Source organism: Bactrocera dorsalis, unplaced genomic scaffold (assembly GCF_023373825.1).
Source record: "Bactrocera dorsalis isolate Fly_Bdor unplaced genomic scaffold, ASM2337382v1 BdCtg027, whole genome shotgun sequence".
NCBI classification, from domain to species: Eukaryota; Metazoa; Arthropoda; class Insecta; order Diptera; family Tephritidae; genus Bactrocera; species Bactrocera dorsalis.
In genome coordinates, this window is record NW_026038078.1 from 124184 (window position 1) to 144273 (window position 20090).

General features: G+C 37.2%; 1 long non-coding RNA gene across 2 annotated transcripts in view; it reads left to right on the top strand.

The window, feature by feature from the left end:
• The window catches only part of LOC109579373 (uncharacterized), a 34859-nt gene extending 19786 nt beyond the window's left edge, over positions 1-15073 (top strand). The window contains exons 3-5 of one of the 2 annotated variants that reach the window (XR_007423489.1): positions 390-521; positions 10791-10886; positions 10982-15073. This is a non-coding gene — a long non-coding RNA (uncharacterized LOC109579373). Of the gene's footprint in view, positions 1-389; positions 522-10790 lie in introns of both variants that reach the window. The other variant, XR_002183833.3, reaches the window with a different exon arrangement.
• Positions 15074-20090: the final 5017 nt, after the last annotated feature.

A 20090-nucleotide genomic window follows, 5' to 3' on the forward strand; every position in this document is an offset into this window, starting at 1 on the left:
GTGTGTATGTTTGTATGTATGTAGGTAGCACTGCATTATGGCTTTGTGTGAAGCTAAGCTATATAGTACACCATTTCTGTTCTCTATATGGATAATTATTGAACCAATACTTGCGCGTTTGTTATAGTTGCCGATATGCACCCACACAGTGGCGGAGAGCAGTCAACTGCACGTTGGCCGACAATTGCCAGACGTCTGCACAAACCGCACAGTGCAATGGAGCGCCACAAACAGTTAATACGAATGAAAGAATTCTTAGCTCTCATTGTGCATGTGGCTAACATCGTCTCTTAGGCGCTGGCGTGATTTGCTTTTAATATTACAAATGACACTGTTATCTATATCTTTTTATGTGAAAAATATTTTTTTTTCTTTTTTTATAATTACAGCAAAATGGAAATCCTAACAAATTGCAGTTCTTACAAGCAAGACAACTTGACGAATATTAACCCTGAGAATATTAGAAGAGTTAAGGTCCGTTTATGCGAGGCAAATGTGGATGCTGAGTTAAAATTCTTAAGGTAAGCACATAATTTATACACATAATAAAATATTTGTTTATTTTATTTTATTTTATTTAATTTTTTTTTGAAATTCAAAAAACGAAGAAGCTCTTCGCATGTTTTTATAATATAAAATTAATTAAATATTTCCTCATTAAACATTTTTCAAAATTTTTTTTTGCAAATTTCCATTGCCCTCGTTTCATATGAATAAAATATTAACCAAACAATTGCAAGTGTGTGTGTGTGTTTGTGCGCCATGCAAAGTGCACACTGTCATCGTTATCGGCGTCATTGCCGTCATCGGTGCATTCATCGTCACGAGCACGACTATCAGCAGCAGGCATTGCATGCATGGCGACGTCACCGCTGACATTGCTATTATTGCTCCAACAACACCAACGTCATCATCACTGCACTTCATATCCGCTATAATTACACACACACACACAAACACAGGCGCACATTTACGCTCACTTCGAAGGCATTTCATTGCGGTGCTTCTCTGTGCTGTTAGATAAAATTCTCAGACCTTGTTTGGTTATTGCGCACGATTATTTGCTGCATTAAATGATTTTGTTTTTATTATTGTCGCTGCCATTGTTGCTAAACATTAGTCTGTCTGGTAAGCATGTAAGAAAATTGATTTAATATAAAATGTGCACACACACAAACGCGCAGTGTGATTACAGTACCGAAGTACAGGTATATATAGTCATAAAAAAATTGTATAGAGATGTTAATTTCAAAAACTAAATAAATATTTCTTCACTTATTATTCAGACGTAAAGGATATGCATATGAACAATTATAAAGTCACTCATACGCAGGGTGGCACATTTTACCTCGTTCTTCTTCAGACAGTGGTTGTCCGTTTAAATAATCCTGAATAAAACAATAACAAAATAATATTTAAATAATATTTCAACGCTTCACTTCGGCTTTGTCGAAACATATATAGTACATATTTACATAAATCCAGTTATTACAGTAAACCAGCTAATGAATTTTTGGTACAGAGCTACTCATATTTTGGTGAAAATACATTTCATTACTACAATTTGCATACTCACATTCACACGAGTGCATATGTTGGCACCGGCGCGTGCAGGCGCTTTTGTACCCGATGGAGCTGTCATGCATAAAATTGCAGAGGGCATAATTGGCGTAATACCCTTTTAACATTTTCCGCCTGTGGTGAGCATAAATTATGGGGGTCCATTTCGAGTGAGTGACTGCGGCAGGCATGGCCCTGAGCACTGCACACCGAAGTAACGTTAGTTGAATCAGTTGAGTGAAGCTAACGGTTATTTTCGACCGCAGTATGTTTGGCTTATTTTCAATAACTTCAGGTTATAATTATAATATTACACAGTGTCGGTGTTAATGTATATCTGGTTCACTGCTTTTAAAATACCTGCCATTTGAAGTTCTGCGAGTGTGACTATCAGCTATTTTGTATAACACCTTTCAATATACACACATACTTATGCCTTATTTACAATATACATGTGTATAAGACTTTAATGCCCTCAATACCGTTAAGATATCGCAAGCTTACTTCACGCATTTCATGCTCCTCCGTTGTATATATTTTACGTAAATCAAATGAGTCAACAAATATCTCGCCTGCTGATTAAACGGCACTAACCGATCACACCCCCAATCCGCAATCACTTGCAAATTTATAACATTCTTGTCACATGAGAAACGCTTGAGTTGCGTGGCAAAGCGGTCATTTGACAATGAAGTCCGAACCGCTACATAAAAGCAAAACGTACGCAGATAAGATTTCAAGTGAAAATGCCTTTCTGCCAATTATTATTACCAACATGCAAACATTGCTATCTAGGTGCCCACACACACGCACACACATACGCTAGAGCAGACATATTTCTTGTTGGCGCCACAGGTACTTAAGAAACGCGATTACTGTCAGTTAAGTCTATTGACGTGCATATCTATCGCTACACACATACACGCATACATTATATATAAAATATTTGTTCATATTTTTCTGCTCTAAAACGAACGTAATAACAATAGTTTTTCGAAGTACTCAAGTAATGGCCAAATGTCATTGTGGTTGGGATGAGCATTAAACTACTGGAAAGTCATATGAGTACATATATAAATACTTACTGTGATTTTTGTAAAATATGAAAAATGTATCTTAACCGTTAACTCTATAAATGTTTGCGGCAACCCAGTAAGCATGCATACATATACACAATTGATTGCGGGGTAGGGGGCGTATGAGTGATTTCGCAAGTTTTCGCACAGCCTCAAACCTGCTCAGCTGCTTATGGAAATTCCACGGCATATACCAAATTATATTTGGAAACGGCATGAGATACCGTTATCATACTTAAAATAAATGCTTCTAGCATGGTAGGCCTGACAAATTATACCCATATTCTTTTTTTTTTGTAGATTTTAAGAAAAATTGCTTTTTTAATGTAATAAATAATATTTCTGGTCATGAAGTTTTAATCGAAACTAAAATTTTGCATAACTTTCGATAAGGAACATAAATCCAAGACTTTCTCAATAACCTGGAACCATCGCATGCTGCTCCCCTACAAGGCAGCATCGTTTCTACAGTTATGAAAGACATAAGGCAGCACAAGTAAAGGAACAAATACATATAGATCTATGTATATCCGTCAAGTGCTTGTGTACAAATATTATCTAGCGTAGATAATGTGTTCTAAATAAGCATGATTATGTAACACAGCACACACACACATACATTGCACATGACTACACATCATTTCGTGTCTAATCGTATGCTTCCATTTCGGTACACACATATGCACATACATACATATGTGTATACATACGTTTGACATCACTACAATCGATTTAGACTGACGATGACCTCCATGCTGGCCAACAACAAAGGTGGCATGCCTTTATAATGAGAAACAAATGCCGCCATGACAAGCAATCAAACCTACATAAAGTTGATTTTATGTTTATTTTGTAAGATTTAAAAACAAAAAATCCACATTTTTTTATATTCAATGACAAATTCCACTGTTTCAGAGAAACCAAACGCATACCTGGTCGTGTGTGTACACATACATATTTACATTTAGTATACACATATAAACATATGGACATACATACATACATATGTACATGTGCTGTGAAATAAAAAACGCTTTACAACAGTGTAAAATGTGATTACAAACATGAAATTCCAAAACGTTTACGATAACAGCGTCATCACTTGAAAATGTTCACAATAAGCCCGTCGCCAAACGTTGATAGTACGAACAAAAACAAGGAAAGAGACACAAAAATGAAGCCGAACCAAATAACAAAATCATGTCATACATACATACATACATACATACCATATGCATGGGCATGTGCATATGTATGTATGTACCAAATAAGTATACACCACTACACATACATACATACACACAGTTGAGGCATTTAAATATTAATTCATAAATTCGTCCAACGCATAGACCATATACACTTCCACTACATCCACATATTACCTAAATACCGCTTTGTTCGTATGTACGTATTGCACAAACGCTTCATGTAAACCCCAATGTCTGTGTGTGTGTGCGCATATCTGGCAGGCGCATTTGCTGTGGAATGCGGTTTTGTAACTTCTAAAATGAATTTCTCAAGTAAAACGGTTAAAACGTCGAATGTCGAAGGCTATCCACCATCATGGCAACCGAGGCATTGTGCAGGCGACTGAAGAGCAGAGAGAAAGTCACTTAGGTATTCATGTGAGAGTGTGTAGATAGAAAGAGCGGATATTTTCCCGTCTTTATGTTTTGCATTTTACCTTCCATGCTTGGTTCGTGTGGTGTCTTCTGCAATTGTCCGTTCGACTGACCGTTAGCTATCACATACTCCTACTCCCTCCTCTTCCACATTGCGATCTTACCATAAATACTTATATTCGGTCGGATTTTTCGAGGGGCTGCCTCCAGTTAAGCTAATGTAACTGATGAGTTGCTTATTATCAGCAAATATGTCAGCGATACTCGTAGTTACATACAAATTTGTACTGCTTTCGTTACAGAATTCAAAGTCACATTTTAATCGGACTATTTCCAAATATTATCCATTTTACGTTATTTAAATATGTAATAATAACCTCATGTCAGTGCTTTGCCAGTGATGAGTCGTTCAAAAACCGAATATCGAATGTAACTGCATAGTGAACTGAACTTGAAAACCGCTCCTCAAGTTTGACTCTCTGTGAAAAGTCTGGCTTGGTGTTGCTGCTCTCTTCTGTATATTCTAAGACATATTGAGGCAAAGCGATGCGTCATTTGATAAAAGTCAGGTTTACCTTCAAGATTTCTGAAAAGAGAGGGTGAAACACAGAGTGAGAATATGAGAGAGGCGTTGAGAGTAAAACCTGAAAGAGTTTATGTCACTTTGGAAGAAAATATAAAGTCGAAGACCACCTTTTATTTGTATACAAGTATGCGCCTGTGTATGTATGTAATGGATATGAGGAGTTGAGAACTGAGACACCACGAGTGTTCAAGCGCAAACACAGAGTGTGTTGTGTTGTAGACAACGCATGGGCATGGGCAAATACGCGTTGAAACAGTATATTGAGCGAATGATATTGAAAAGAGCACACGGACAAAGAATGATTGAATGAAAGAAAATAAACATTTTCATTCAGTAAAAATTCAGTTGTTGCTGCAGCGTGGAACATACTGGCCACAGCCGACGCTAACACCAACAGTACTTAACAGTTACAGAATGAACTGTGTCGTAATAACAACGTCTTAAATTATACACTCGCATACTTTTCGATCTAAAGAAATTATAACGCAAGAACAGCAAGTGTTGAGTGGTGGTGAGTGGTGTTAAATGAACGTGACGTTTGGATTTCTAAAACGAAATGCACTAAATACCGACACAAATGTGCCTGGAAATGAAGCAACATGCAGTTGTTAGTGAAAACTTCGCACATGTCACTCTGACTGCATTTGAGGAAGTGCGAATTGGACATGTATGTATTGCTTATATGTATGTAAAATGTAAATATGTGTGTGGTTAGTTGTAAGTGAGCAAGCTGCGCAGGAAACAGGATGCATGAGGACTACAGCTGTAACATGGCGTGTATAAGTGCTGGGTAATGTTGTGATATGTGAACAGAAGCGTGCAAGGTGTGAACTTACTATATTGAAAAATACCGTTAAAGATGTGCTGAATCAATTGGGTTTTAACGGCACTTAATTACAATAGTTAAGATTTTTTTCTTTTTCTTGCTCTTGGTTTTGCATAAATATTTAGTAATTGCTAATTTTCTACGATATTAAAATATTTTTGGTGAGCCTGTGTGTTACGTAAGAGTTCAATAAGCTTGAGGATGCCTAGAAAGTGTATCTAAAGTCGTCCATATGTAGGTGCAATATGTTTGCACAAGTATTTGTATGTGTGGCTGTGCGCCTGTGTGAAAATAAATCTGCGATCTTGCTTGACAGCATTCCACAAACTTACAAAGAAACAAACAAACCGACCAACTTGAACAGAAATACAAACAAGCGCTTGAAAATTAGCAACTACGACAGCAGCAACAGCAACAGCAACAATAGCAACATCAACAATATCTTACTTGAGCTGCGGTCATATGAATAAGTGGACGATAAGTGAACGAAAACGACGTAGAAAGGTTAAGGTATCTCGCCATTAAGACACTACAATGCCGATTCTCAGCTGAATAAGACTCTAGGCGTGACGCATGTAATCAAACATAGCATTGGATTCCGATTTCGCTTGGCTATATCTAGTCTGCTGCCACTCCAACCCGCTACAATGTTACTTGACCGCTTTGTCTACATACATACATACATTAATACTATTTCACTTACATATGCTGGTATGTTTGTGTGGTTGGAGAAATTTTTAGATTTAGTTTTAGCTTTATTGCTATTTCAGCATTTCGACAACGACAGTAACGGTGAAAGCGGCTCGAAGAATGTGCGGCTGCCAATAAAGAAAGTTTCCGAAGGGATTGGAGCCAAGGTTGCTAATTTCGTGTGCCAAAGATTGAAAAATAACGGTAAAAAATTAAAAAAAAAACGGTAAAAAATTTGAAATCGCAAAATTAATTTCTCTGGAATATCAAATTGCATTTATTGTAGGCAGCTATAAATGAGTAGATTCTAGGACTTTTGCACAAATTAATGTTGACAGAGAAAACTTAAAATTTAAGATACCAAATTAAAATCTTAGGATGCACTTAACATAACAACAAGAATAAAAACAAACACAATAATTTCCATAATACTTGATTAAGTGTATTTTGCGTCTACACATTTCAAACTTTAATAAAATATACTTGTTAAATATAAAATTATATAAAAAAATTATACACCAATCAAAAAGTTCTAGGAACAACTATTGTACAGTTTTTATAATTTCAGACGCATCCTAATGCACACCTATTATATATAAATATGTAAGACGTGCGCACACATTCGTGTCTATTAAGAGCGCGTCCGACTCCATACGTTGCATAGCGTTGTTGTTGTTCTTGTAGTCACTTTGCTGGCAATAAAACACTGGAATGTTGTTCCGTCGCTGCTGCTTCCATCTCACGGATGCTGCGGCTACTCGGCTCGTGCATGCAGTTGTTGCTGTGCTGTTGTCTGGCAGAAATGCTGCCTCAAGAGTTCTCATTCATCTTGTTGTTTCAGCTCAACACCACGTAGCTTCTGACGGCGTGTATTACTTCTTGCTGCTCGTTGTCGTCGTCGTCGTCGTCGTCGTTGATCTTGCGCCTTTTATTGCACAGTTTTGAGCGCGCTCGTGTGTGGTTATTGTAGACGCTCCGGCATTCATTGACCATTGCTAGGCGTAATTGTTGTTTTTGCTTATTTTGTTGCCACCGCGACTTGAACTGGTTGCTGGCTGCTGGCTGCTAGTTGCATTCTTGCGAGCACAACGACTGCAAAACAACAATGCCAACATCAACGAAAGCATGCCATTCTATATAAAACTAACAGTCTGAAACAGTACGCAGGCGGACTGACGACTGCGTCAGACAGACATATAAACGGACTCATATACATATACATACATGTTTGTATGTAGCAGCTCGTTGCACGACAGTACGATGGACAGACAGTAAGGCTGGCAGGCATGCAAAGAGACTGATCTTGCTGACTCGTTGACTGGTAGTTGCCTAGCCAGTTCTGCTGGTTATTAGTGTGCAGCGCGGCTCTCCAGTTACTAGCGTGTGTGTTTATGTGTTGTTGATGTGTGAATTCTCCTCTGCGTGTATGTGTGTTTGGTGTGCAGAATGAAATTGATTGAACATTCCTGACTCATGAGTCACCGCCGAACCATCTCTAGCCAGTTTTCTAGCCAGCTATGCATGAGTTGCCATGTAGCTGGCAGCAGTGCGCAGACCCAAGCGCAATCAAACAAGAGTCAGCCAGTGCAGAACAATCAATATGATGCTGTAAGTAATGGAATGCGCTTATCGTTGTTGTTGTACTTGTTGCTGGCGCTGTTCACTCACTGCTGCTGCTGCGGCCACCTTAGATGATTGTGGTGAATAATGGTGCTGATGATGAAGCCAAATGAATTGGAATTTTTATTATGCAGCCTTGTGCTTCTCATTACTGCCACATGCATAAATGCTAACTTCGCAAGGCAGTAAATATACTCAATGAATATTGAATGCTATATTAGTATTAATGCGGTGGGGTACAATCGTTACAACTGAAAAAAGAAAGTTGACTGTTTCTAAGCTTGGCATTTGGAAAAGCTGTCCAAATCAATGGTTTGTGGGATCTGTTTAGGATCTCTAGACTTTCGCTTGTAATTAACGCAAGCACTGGAAATTTTGCGTCACAGAACTAGTCTTTCATCACGTTAGTTCTGGTCACGTATGTAATAACAAGTTCGTTTGAAATGAATTTGAATTTGAAAGCTTTAAGTGATGATTCGTGTTTCCCAAAGGTGTGGTGGCCATTAAAACTCATCTGCAATGGAAGCCCTCAGCGTAATTTTCGTTTAAACTTATTAGATTTATAATTGTAAAGGTATATAGAATTAACTGATACAAAGATGCCAGATTGCTCTATGATGTAGTAAATCCTAAATCTTTAAATTAAACGTTTTCACCAGATAAAATCTGAAATCGTTTTCTCATATCTGTGTTCAACAAAATACAAAAAACAACACTGCAATTGTATTTTTTTAAATTGATTTTGGCAAGTATTCGCCCACTCTCCGCTTGAATTTGTCGAATGCCAGCATAAATTTGTCACAAATAGTTATATTTAAAATGATAAATATGCTTGGAACAACCAGCGCGCAATCCGATCTATTAATATGTGAGGGCAGTGTTTGATGTGTGTATGTAACAAATATACATTTGTGAGTAGTTACACCGGTTAAGGGTATTGATTTCAAAGAAATCAAAGTAATCGATATGTCTGCTCGGCGGAATAACAGTTTACAATGCAGCAATGTGCGCACTGACCGAAAGAGATATGGAAACAGAAACAGCAAAAGTCAATCACCAGTATGGAATGCCACCGCATTGAATTGAAAGTCAAGTCGAGTCCCTAAGCAGCGAGTCAAGGCGAATAACTCTAAACTGGGAGGAGAAGGCGAGGGGCCGGTAGATCGGTATGTTAGTATAAGTAGTGGAGACGAAATGGCAAGCCAATAAGAGTCAACAAACGGACTTGTTTACTGCTGCGCACACACACACACACACATACACTCGTGCTCGCACTCAAATATTTGTGCTACTTACATACCAAAACCAGATTATGAGAAAGAATGAAAATAACAACAACATTACAGACGAAAAAACGTCGAACACACAGACGATTCGTTGAAAAGACCAATGACTACAACTAACTAAAAGGCAAACCGTAAGCAGTCGAACGGAACGAGTTAAAAACGACGCTCGTAGCGGCTGGTCTATGAGGTAGGTGAAGTAGAGGAGGTGGCGGCGGCGACGGCGGCTTTTATTGGAATGTTTGGACAAACTTACACAAGTTCTACTTTCTTGGGTTAATGAAAATGAACTAAGTCATAAAGAAGTGTATGTGTGTATGTGTGTGTATGTGTGTTTGTGTGCATGGGTAGAAATAAAGTGAAGTTAACAGTGAGTCGCGACCACAAAATTGATAACGTCAGCAGAATGAAGTCAATTGATGTTGGCGATGGCATAATCAAACACAAATGCGGCACATACACACGATGGCTGGCAGAGTAACGGTAAAGTAAGCACTTAATCAATGGAATGCAACTTGGAGCGTAAAATACTCAAAAACAAAAATTAAGGAGGGGAAGCATAAAAACTGTAACATACTCGCTTTTGTCACTTGTTGAGCGGGCTATGTCATGTGACCAATTACAGTAATTTATAATTTTATTATTATTGAATATCAGGCAACAAAGAAATGTGTATTCAGAAGGGGAATTAAGCTTTCTTGCTATGGAATTTGTAACAAATTCCTGGCTATGCGAGAGCTCAGATGCGGACGATCACACGCTTATGCCATAGTTCCTACCACAGCAGCTCTCGGAAGATTTCTATAAATTGCGGAGGATAAATTATCCTGGACATATCTTAAATATATGTAATTTACGTCGTTTTGTCGAAGCTGTGCTGAATGCTTACAGATTTTAAAAATGGAAAGAAACACCAGAAATTCAATATCAGCATATTTAGTTTCGTGAATTAATTCAATTAATTTTTGTTAAATTGAAATCTAATGAGAGTATACTATGTACAGCACAAAATTCAGCGCAATGTTGACGTTTCTTGAAAACTGTTGCATAGTTTGTGGCGCTTTAGCCGACGTATTGTGTTGTTTGTAATTCAGGAGGCTAGCGAAGATTGGAAAAAATAAAATTGCGTGCGGCAAGGTAATTTATATTACTTATTAAGCATATAAGATCGAAATTATTTTCTAGTAGTGTGCCAAGTGCACGTCCATAACTGGGAAACTGTTGCAACTTCACTCTATTAAGCTGTACTGCACCTAGATACAAGTCCGCTGCATGTGTGTGTGTGTGTTTGTATGCTAAGGCACACAGATTCACACGAACACATGCATTTGCCGCCATGCGTTTATGTGTGTGTATATTTATGTATATATAAGTCAGAGCTGGTGGCAGCAACGCGCAGTAATAAAATGAAATATGCGAATGAACGGACAGATAGATAGTAGATGAGTGAATGAATAAATGAATGAAAGAATGTTGACCTAATTTCGTTTATATGTTTATTTTACACACATTTCTTTTTATTTCTAGCTTCATTTGATGTGTGCTTGTTGCTTGTTGGTCTCACTTGTTGCCGTTTAGTGGCTTGTTGTTGTTACTTTCATGCGGCGGCGCTATCATCGATTGGTAAGCTTAACATATATACATATGTATTTACACACACACACACACACGTACATGTGAAACGACACCTTCCGTCACCCCTTTGCGAGCGCACGCAGATCTTTTCCGAGCAACTACAACAACAGCTATATGGCGAAATGAAAAAGCGAACATACACTCATACTTACACAGGCGAACCAGAAGAAGAAGAAGAAAAACGAAATAAATATCTTAGAGCGCATACCCACACACACGCACACACACAGCCAGCAAGCATATCATCACACACGAACGCTATGCGCTTGTGTTGTGATTGTTGTTTGAATAAGACACAGTGAAAGAGGCAACAACAGCAATCAATATGTGTTTGAGTACACATACACCCATACACAGCCACACACACACACATGTATGTAAGCGATAGAAATGAAGAAATGAAATGTTTTCATTAGACACTTTTTTATTTTTATTGGATTGACACGATCCACAGTTGGAGCTGTGCTTCCGAACATTGCGAGCGGTTTTCTTAGCTGTGACAGCTAACAGCCGACAGCCTGTTTCACAAATAAAAAAAAATAAAAATAAATAACAAAGAAGTAAAAATAAAGCAGACACCGCCGAAGTATTTACATTTTTTCACTGAACTTTCTTTCTGCTGCTCAATCTTTCAAATTTCGCGAATATCAGTGCGCTTTTTTTTGTTTTTCGCCTTATGTGAACAAAGTGTTGTGCTAAGTGCTTGATTAGCATATGTACTCGTCTACATAATAATTCGTACAAATGTAGGATTGTGGATAGAAATAAAAGTGTATTTTTGAGCAAACTTATGATATGATTGAGGATGTGTGACTTTCGTTGTGCAAATACATGTGCCAAACATGTACATACATACATATGTATGTGTGTGTGTGCAAGAGTTTAAGACATAGCATTGACGATCGCATAACCACTCGCCGTCTGGAAGCAGCCCCACGTGCCGACGTCGGCGACTGACCTACTTAAATGTTTTACTGATGCGCACTCGGCAGCGGCAGCGGCAGCGCCAGCTCACATGCACGCACTCACACACGCACAGCGATTTTTATGAACTCGTTAGCGGCGGTATGTATGTAAGTGAACTTGTACACATTAAATAATATTAACTTTCAAACATTGGAGCATTTATATAACAACAATTTGCGTTGTGGGAAAATCGGTTTTTGTAGCTTTCCAAAATGACTCAGCAGCAATTAGGATTGGAATGTGTCAGTTCTTTCTCACTTATTCGATTTTTACTTCAATATCACGACTTCATCTTCATGTGCGACTAAATGACAGAGTTCAGCATAATTGTATGTATATTTTGAGTTGTTTGGGGCTTTGAGAAACGTGACATATCTACAACTTACAAGAGGAAACAGCAATGGAATATGAAATTAAAAAAAAATGCTTTTGCTCCACAACTTATGAACTTCACTTTACTTTACTTCCCTGCAGCCCTTGCCACCAACTTCGGTACATTTTTGGTTCCGCCTTGGTTATGGTTGTAAAAATTAATTACAAATATTTTTTTCTATTAAAATTTAAATATCTTACAATCCGGTTGTAAACTGCAGCCTTACTTAGCCTTTGCACTAAGAATTTCTAAGAAGCCAATCTGTGAACTTCAGATTTCTCATAAGCTTATAAAATTTGTCAGTTACTGCACTCAACGACATTCAATCGTCCTTACATTCTTGGCATTCGAGACTGAATGACTTGATACCCTCTAGAATATTGTCAGCTATAGTCCAACTGAGCACTTGTTGTATGTCAAAAAATAGGTTTGGGCTCATTAGTAAGAGGTCTATAAGGAAAAGTAAAATTGACATCTGAAAACATTACAACAACACACAATATGCACCGCAACGGCATTTTAGTTACTCCATTACTGCAAAGTTCATTTCAAGTAACACCATTGCACCCGGTCTCGTGTGCAGCGAAACGAACGTGCTCACTTCGTTCAACTACTAATAATATTCTTTGCACAGACACGTGCACAGACACATTTGTTGCATGCGCTGCAATGAGCCAACATTCGGCATCAGCACGGCGTTCTTATCGCTGTCCAGAGATCGTTGTTGTTGTAGTTGTTTTTGCTGCATATTTTCTGTTGATTGCAATTGCATAAATGGGGCGCGTTCTGGAATGTGGCAAATCCAGTTTCTCACCTTCAATGCGACCTGGCAAGCGGACATGTGGTACTCGTATAAGCCAGCAAATGCTCTTTAGTCTCCGGCAGACTGCTCACTGACGTGTTGCAAGCATGTTGCATGCGCCTCTTCACTGGCGGCATGTTGCTAGACTTTTTATTACAAAAATTGCATTTAATTTCATGCTTTGTGAATGTGTGTGTATGTGGGCGTGCGCGAGTGTGTGTGTCTCATGCACCGCTCTCCTGACCGCAGTCGTCATTTATGGCTTTCTTTTCGTCTGAGAATGGATTCTTGGAGCAAATATAGCAACTCTGTATTGTTGTTTTTGCTGCGCTAAGTAGCTTCCGCCGTTGAAATTCTCATCTCTCACATTGTTGGTATGTTTGTTTACAAGCACGTTTCGATGATGTTTGCTTTAATTCTTTTATGTTGTTGCTATTGTTATTTGATGCTTTTATATTGTTTCCGTGAATCACTTAATATTGCCTGCAACACTCCTCTTTGACTGGCTACGTGTGTGTGTGTGTGTGTGTGAGTAGTTGCTGCTTCATAATTATTATTTTGTTTAAGTGGCTGGGCGCAGTTGGCGCTAGCGCCACGGAACTCCCACATATGAGATTTGCGTTTACCGTTCGAACTCCTATTGTGGATCATTATTTGGTTTGTATGGGCCTAAGCATCACATAAATTTGTAGATACTTGTTATTCTTATTTTAAATACATAATTATGGAACTGTGGTAAAACTTTTCTGATGAAGAACTTGTTGCTTTTAGTAAACACCTGATTTTATAAACTTACTTTTTTTCAGCTGATTGGCAACCCTGTAAAAACAGTTTCGAGATGGCTCGAATAGTTGAAAATTTAGAAACTTATAACAAAACTCGCGAATTTGAAATGGAATATTATAATTTGTTGAAGAATAAATCGACTCTATTCGGGAGAAACTCATACAAAGGCACGACAGAAACCGTGCAAAAGTGCGATCTCGCTAAAGAATCTTATTGTAAAATAAGAAATGCGCGTGAACTACATAAAATTACGAATCACAAACAAAAAAGGTGAATCAACTAAAACATAACAGAGTTAATGAAAACATAAAATCACGCACATCTTCGAAAGCGTGTGCTTAAAATAAAAAGAAAAACAAAACAAAACGAATAATAAAATGAAAACAATAAAATAATTAAATTAAGTCTAATTTATTAAAATTAAAAAACCGAAATCGGCAACATAAAATCGTTGTACAAATTGATTTACATATGCATATGTACGTAAGTATGTATGTGTGTGAGTATGGGCATTTGATTGGAGGTGAATACATTTTCGATTCGCTTCGATGCGCTACATCAATCGGGCTTACTCGGAAGCTGTCTTTGCCTATAATTGCCAATCGCCCGCGTTTGTACAACTTTATATACACAAACACACACATGCATACATGCATACATCCACATAAATAAAGTGCGTAAATACTGCGGAGAATGTGATTACACACATACTATAAAGTGAACATACGCCTGCTGGTGTGTGGTTCGATTGTTTGATGTGATCTGAACTGATTTCATATGCGATTTGATTTGAACACAAAACCGGTTTTCGATTTGATTTGGCTGTTTCTTCAACAAGTGAGATCATTTTGAAAGCTGATTTTGTCAATGAATTCAACATTAATAACCCCCAACTATATTATAATTAATTATATGATTGTGAACATAATATACGATTGTGCTACATACATATGTATTTGTTGTATACGTAACGGTGCTACAAAGACCATGCCTAGTTGCGCGCCTAACAATTGTTGGTATTTTTAATGTCGGCGGCAGCAAACGCTAACCGTTGGCGTCAATAGCTTTGATAAAGCTCATAGAGCTAAGACAAAGAGAATGGACAACAACAAAATTGGGAATGTAAAACTTTGAACTTTAGCCGACAAAATATTAGGAAATTTTCGGTTAAGTATTTGTGTGTGAATTTACAGTGGCGGTCATCTAAATTCGTACAATTTTCTTTTCAAAGAGTTTATAAGGGTTAAGTCAAGCATATTTTCCATAATTATATGATAAGAAAAATTAAATATTAAATATATTAAAAAATTGTATTATTCCAAAACATATACAAATTTTACAAAGCTTTTGCAAATTCCAAAGTAAAATACATATGTCTAACTCGGCCATTACGTCGTCATTTCCGGCAGGAACTGCTTACAGGAAAACCAAAAGTGAAGAGGAAAAATTTTGACTTTAATTAAGACCATAAACTAGGTATTGGACAAAGTAAGGCTTTTTCAAAAAATGCAAATTTTGGTGAAAATTTCCCGACGTTTTTGTTTTTCATTCAAGGCCTTGTAAACTACTTACATCTTGAAGACCTGAGTAAAATTTAATTAAGATTGATTGAGTAGTTCGCAAGAAAACTTGACCACTGACATACTTGTAGTTTCGAGAAAAATTCGTTTAAAGCTTTCAATCACTATATAAGTATCTTACCCTGAGTATACAACTTTTCAAGGCTATATCTCCAAAACTGTTACTCGGATCAGTTCGAGAATTTAGGACAATTTTCTGGAGATGTTATGGCTTAAACAAGGCAATAGAAATTATATTTTTTGTACCCGTAAAACCTATGTAACTTATTAATCTGAAAAACAGGGCTCCACTAACTGTTCCTTATTTCTGATATGAGAAAAATTTAAGCATTTTTAATTAATTTACACTTAAATTGCTAAAACACTTCTTTTTTGTGATTGTGTTATATTTGGGAAGAGGCTCTCTTAAAGATTGTTGGCTTTGTATAATTTTTTTGGTGCGAAGAAAATTATTTAGTTGGAAAAATTGTATGTAATCGAAATATATAATATATATAATTGTCAGCCAAACACAGAACTTTAGCAATTACCCAGCAATTTTGTTAAAATTATTTTTAATCTGTCTTGGTTCTTGGAAGTCAGAAGGAGGTCTTGGAGGTTCTGCTAAAAGGCATTGGCTTAATGTATTTCTGTATTGTTTATTTAATATGTAATAATACAGAAAATATTAAAGACTCTATCCATGATCCCATGATCTAAAGAATATATCTATGAGGAATGCAAAATAGAGTGTTACCTAATCAAATAAATTGAAACGAATTTTAAAATTCAGTTTCTTGTAAATACGAGTAGAAAACTACAACCATTAAATTGAATATATTCATAAAACAACTAGAATTAGAGGCATCTGAAGTTAATTTGTGAAGAAAGAATGGCATTATTCGAAAAATTCTGTTAGGTATTGAGTAATAAATATTTTCTGGTAGAAAGGACCTTGCATAAGAGTCATAGAAAAATAAGTGTGATAGAGAAGTCCTGTTTTGGATAATTAATATAGGTATAATAGTCGACGTTTAGCAATATAATGGAAATGGATTGACAAAGTTTATTATATATATGTTAGTATAGTCCAGCTTCATAGCCGTTCTTGTAAGATCTCCATATGTAGATCTACGCTAGAGGAAACAAATAGAGAAAAATAACGGTTTCAAATTGCATAGACCCGCCAACAAAACATACGTCGCAACAATAATTCTGGATTTGTGTGTAAAGCTTTGGTCAATAAGTTCGCCGAGGTTAGGAACTCTAATTGCTAATTACATCGATCGAAAAATTGGCATATGGTGGATAAGCATTTTTCCAAACTAAAAAGAAAGTTACAACCCATACATACATACTAATTGAGTTATTAAGATTGTGTGCCGGACTTTGGCGATTGGTTGGTGGAAATCAGTTGAGACCGCTTCCAGTTTAATCCGACTGACAAAAACAAATACAAAATTTAGAATGAAATTTAACGGTTCACCTCCTTTAAATGAATCTATGCTGATTAATTGAAGTTAAAAGTTGAAACTTCTAACAATTTTGTTGGGTGATAGCTGAAAATTTTGGTATTTTTACCATATTCGAATATGGACGGGTGTGCTCCAATAATAATGCCAACTCACAACTGGGTTAAAGTTATCACGAAACCACAACTTAGTTTAAATTTAGAACTAAAGAGGAATATATATGAGTCTTATTATAAAACTGACTTCTGAAAAAGTTCTTGAACATTATTTCTTAGAATTAACTTATCGACATCATCAATAAAACACAGCAACAAGGCTTTTGACGAAAACAGAAGGCAAAGAATAACTTACAACGTGCGGCGTTAATGATGACATGCGTTGTGAAAAACAAAAATAAAAAACAAAAATGTGACGAAACTAAAGTTAATGCGTGGGGCTCACGATCAAAGAGTCTGTAGAAGCCCACAAACGTGGCAACTACCTTGTAGGTGAGTATATGTATGCATGTATATCTATAGATCATACATGCTTACATGTATATGTGTGCGCGAGTGTGTCAGTGATCAAGGTGAATTTTCTAAACAAACAAAACCGCATTCCGAGCATTCCGAGCGTTTATTACGTTGATTAAATTGACACACAATCACTCACACATAACATACAAATAGGCGCAAAACAATGCATAGCAATGCGCCGACTGTTAATGGAAAAAATGTAGAATATGAGAAAAGGCTTTTATTTGACGCTTTTTGGTTTGGGCCGTTGCGCATGCGTTAAGCTTTCACTTAAAATATATATGTATGTACATAGATGCAGACGTAAACATACCCACATTTATAGCATGCCTGTGTCGTAAACACGAAGTATGCGCTTAAAAACGAAATATGTCATTCCAAATTTTTGTGGGAAGTGAATGTGTGTGCTTAGATAAGGCCTTCACATTCAAGTCTAATCATGTGTGCACAGATTTCTGTTGATCCAGCGACGCATTTCTTTCTACATAATTGATTCTATCTAAATAAATAAGTGTCGGGCACTTGAATGGTTGGTTTACAGTCAACCCATCATCCTAAGGCTTTCGGATTCTAAGTGTTTTTCGCCATATACTTTCAGCTTTCAAACCTGATCCAGATTAGATTCTTAGCCATATTTTAGTAAATAGTTTATCCGGAACCAATTTTACAAAATTCCACTCTTGCAGAATTACAAGAAATTAATCGGAAGAAGTAAGGAAGTGCTATCTATGTTAACCGAACATTTTATTCCGTTGCAACTTGCAAGGTCACAATCGGCTAAATACTTTTAGTTGTTAGTAATATGGGAAGATGTTGAGAAAAGGTTTAACTTCAGTGTTGGCCAAAACGTGAAGGCATTTGCGTTCAGCTTCCTCAGCGAATTTTGTGTTATCTCTTCGATCGGCTGTAAACGGGTTCCATGGAGCAGCAATTTCAGTTTGTGGACAAGAAAAAATTACACGGAGCCAAATCTTGTGAATACGGTGGTTGGTCGATGGTATTCACTGTGTTCATGGTGCATTTCATTGTGTAAAATATAATACATGAATTTTTCTTCCACAATTTCGGCCATTTTCGACGGATGTCCTCACGCAAATGCCTCAATCCGCGAATATCGAAAAAAACTAGGAACATCACCTTGATTTTTAAGCGGCTTTGGGGTGGTCTTTGTGGCTTCGGATCGTTGTTTCTCTCCATTCCGATGATTGTTGACTTGTTTGCACGTCAAACTCATAAGCCTTATGTCTCATGTCTCATCGACAGCTATAATGCCCTCCATGAATATGGGGCGGAATGCGCGCGATCAAGCATATCCAAAGAGACCTGCTTACGGTACTCTTTAAAAAAAAAAACAATCAACTTTATGGGGACGAGTCGAGAAAGGACGCTTTTCATACCCAAAATATCTACTAAAATCATGCGAAAGGACTCTCGAGAGATGTCGAGCTCTCTTGCCATCTCTGTACCACTTTCCTTTTCAAGCACCATGTTTTTCACTTTTTTAATATTTTCATTAGATGAAAAGGTCAAATGTATTCCAACGGAGCATGCCTTCAACGTTGTCCGATTTTCCCAAATTTGCTCTGTGACATATAATAAGAATGTCACTTACCGAATTCGGTTAATATCGGTCCAGTAAGTCCCGATATATGGATTTTCACCTAAAGGTGAGCGGTGCTCCACCCATCGTCTACATTTGATGCCGGCTTCTAGAAAGCCTTCTACACCAAACACCTTGGACAAAAGTGTGTTGTTTACAGTATCTCAACTCGGCAGAAAAAAGCGATTTTTTTTTCAACTTTCGCCTTGGATTATCGAGACGAGTCGAGAAAGGTATAGCGATGAACTCAAATCAATTTTTGACTATAAACCTCCATTGAAGACCAATGTTTATTGATGGTATGGTGACTTCGAGGTGGTATATCATTCCAAAACGAATTTAATAAAGGCCGTCCAAAATCAGTTGTTGTTCCGGAAATTATTTATACTGTGCACAAATTGATATTGCAAAATCGTCACGTAACCTATCGCGAGATTCAGATAATCAAACGTATTAGTGGGACCAACATACATTCAACGTTTCTCGACATCTTAAGAGGTGGTTGTTGCACACAGAACGCATATTTTGGATACACGTCAACCAGAGTGGCAAATGTATAGGGTATAGTTCTCAATTGGGAATTTTAAAAAGCAATAAAGTGATTTAAGAAAATTCGAGTTGCTCCGTCTCGATTTCTATATTACAAAAGCACCAAGTTCCTCCATGAGAGGATTGATTTATCAACCCTCGAGAAAGGAATGTATTATGTATACAACCTTTTCTCCTCGAATACTTCCTTCGAACAGCTTCAAGGAAGCCACTACGAAACCAATCAATTGGTTCGGAAATTCTCACCAATGGACCTCAAACACGGTAGGCATGCAACTAATTTAATATGATAAATGTAATGCGTCAGTATGTAGATATTTGTCTGCACTATGTGTAAGAGCTTATAAATTTTGAGCTAATGCTTGAATTCGGCGTCGAATTTCATTGGCCCAACCGGACCGCCGCATTCCAGTGCGTATCCGGCATGGTGAAATGTTTTCATTACATTTTAAATTAGGTTTCGCTGTTGTTGTCGTTATTGTTAATGCCAGTACCACTACTCATAGCGCTGCACTAATACTAGTACCGTTGTTAGTGTTTTGTTTTCGTCACTTTCTTGCTGATAAACTC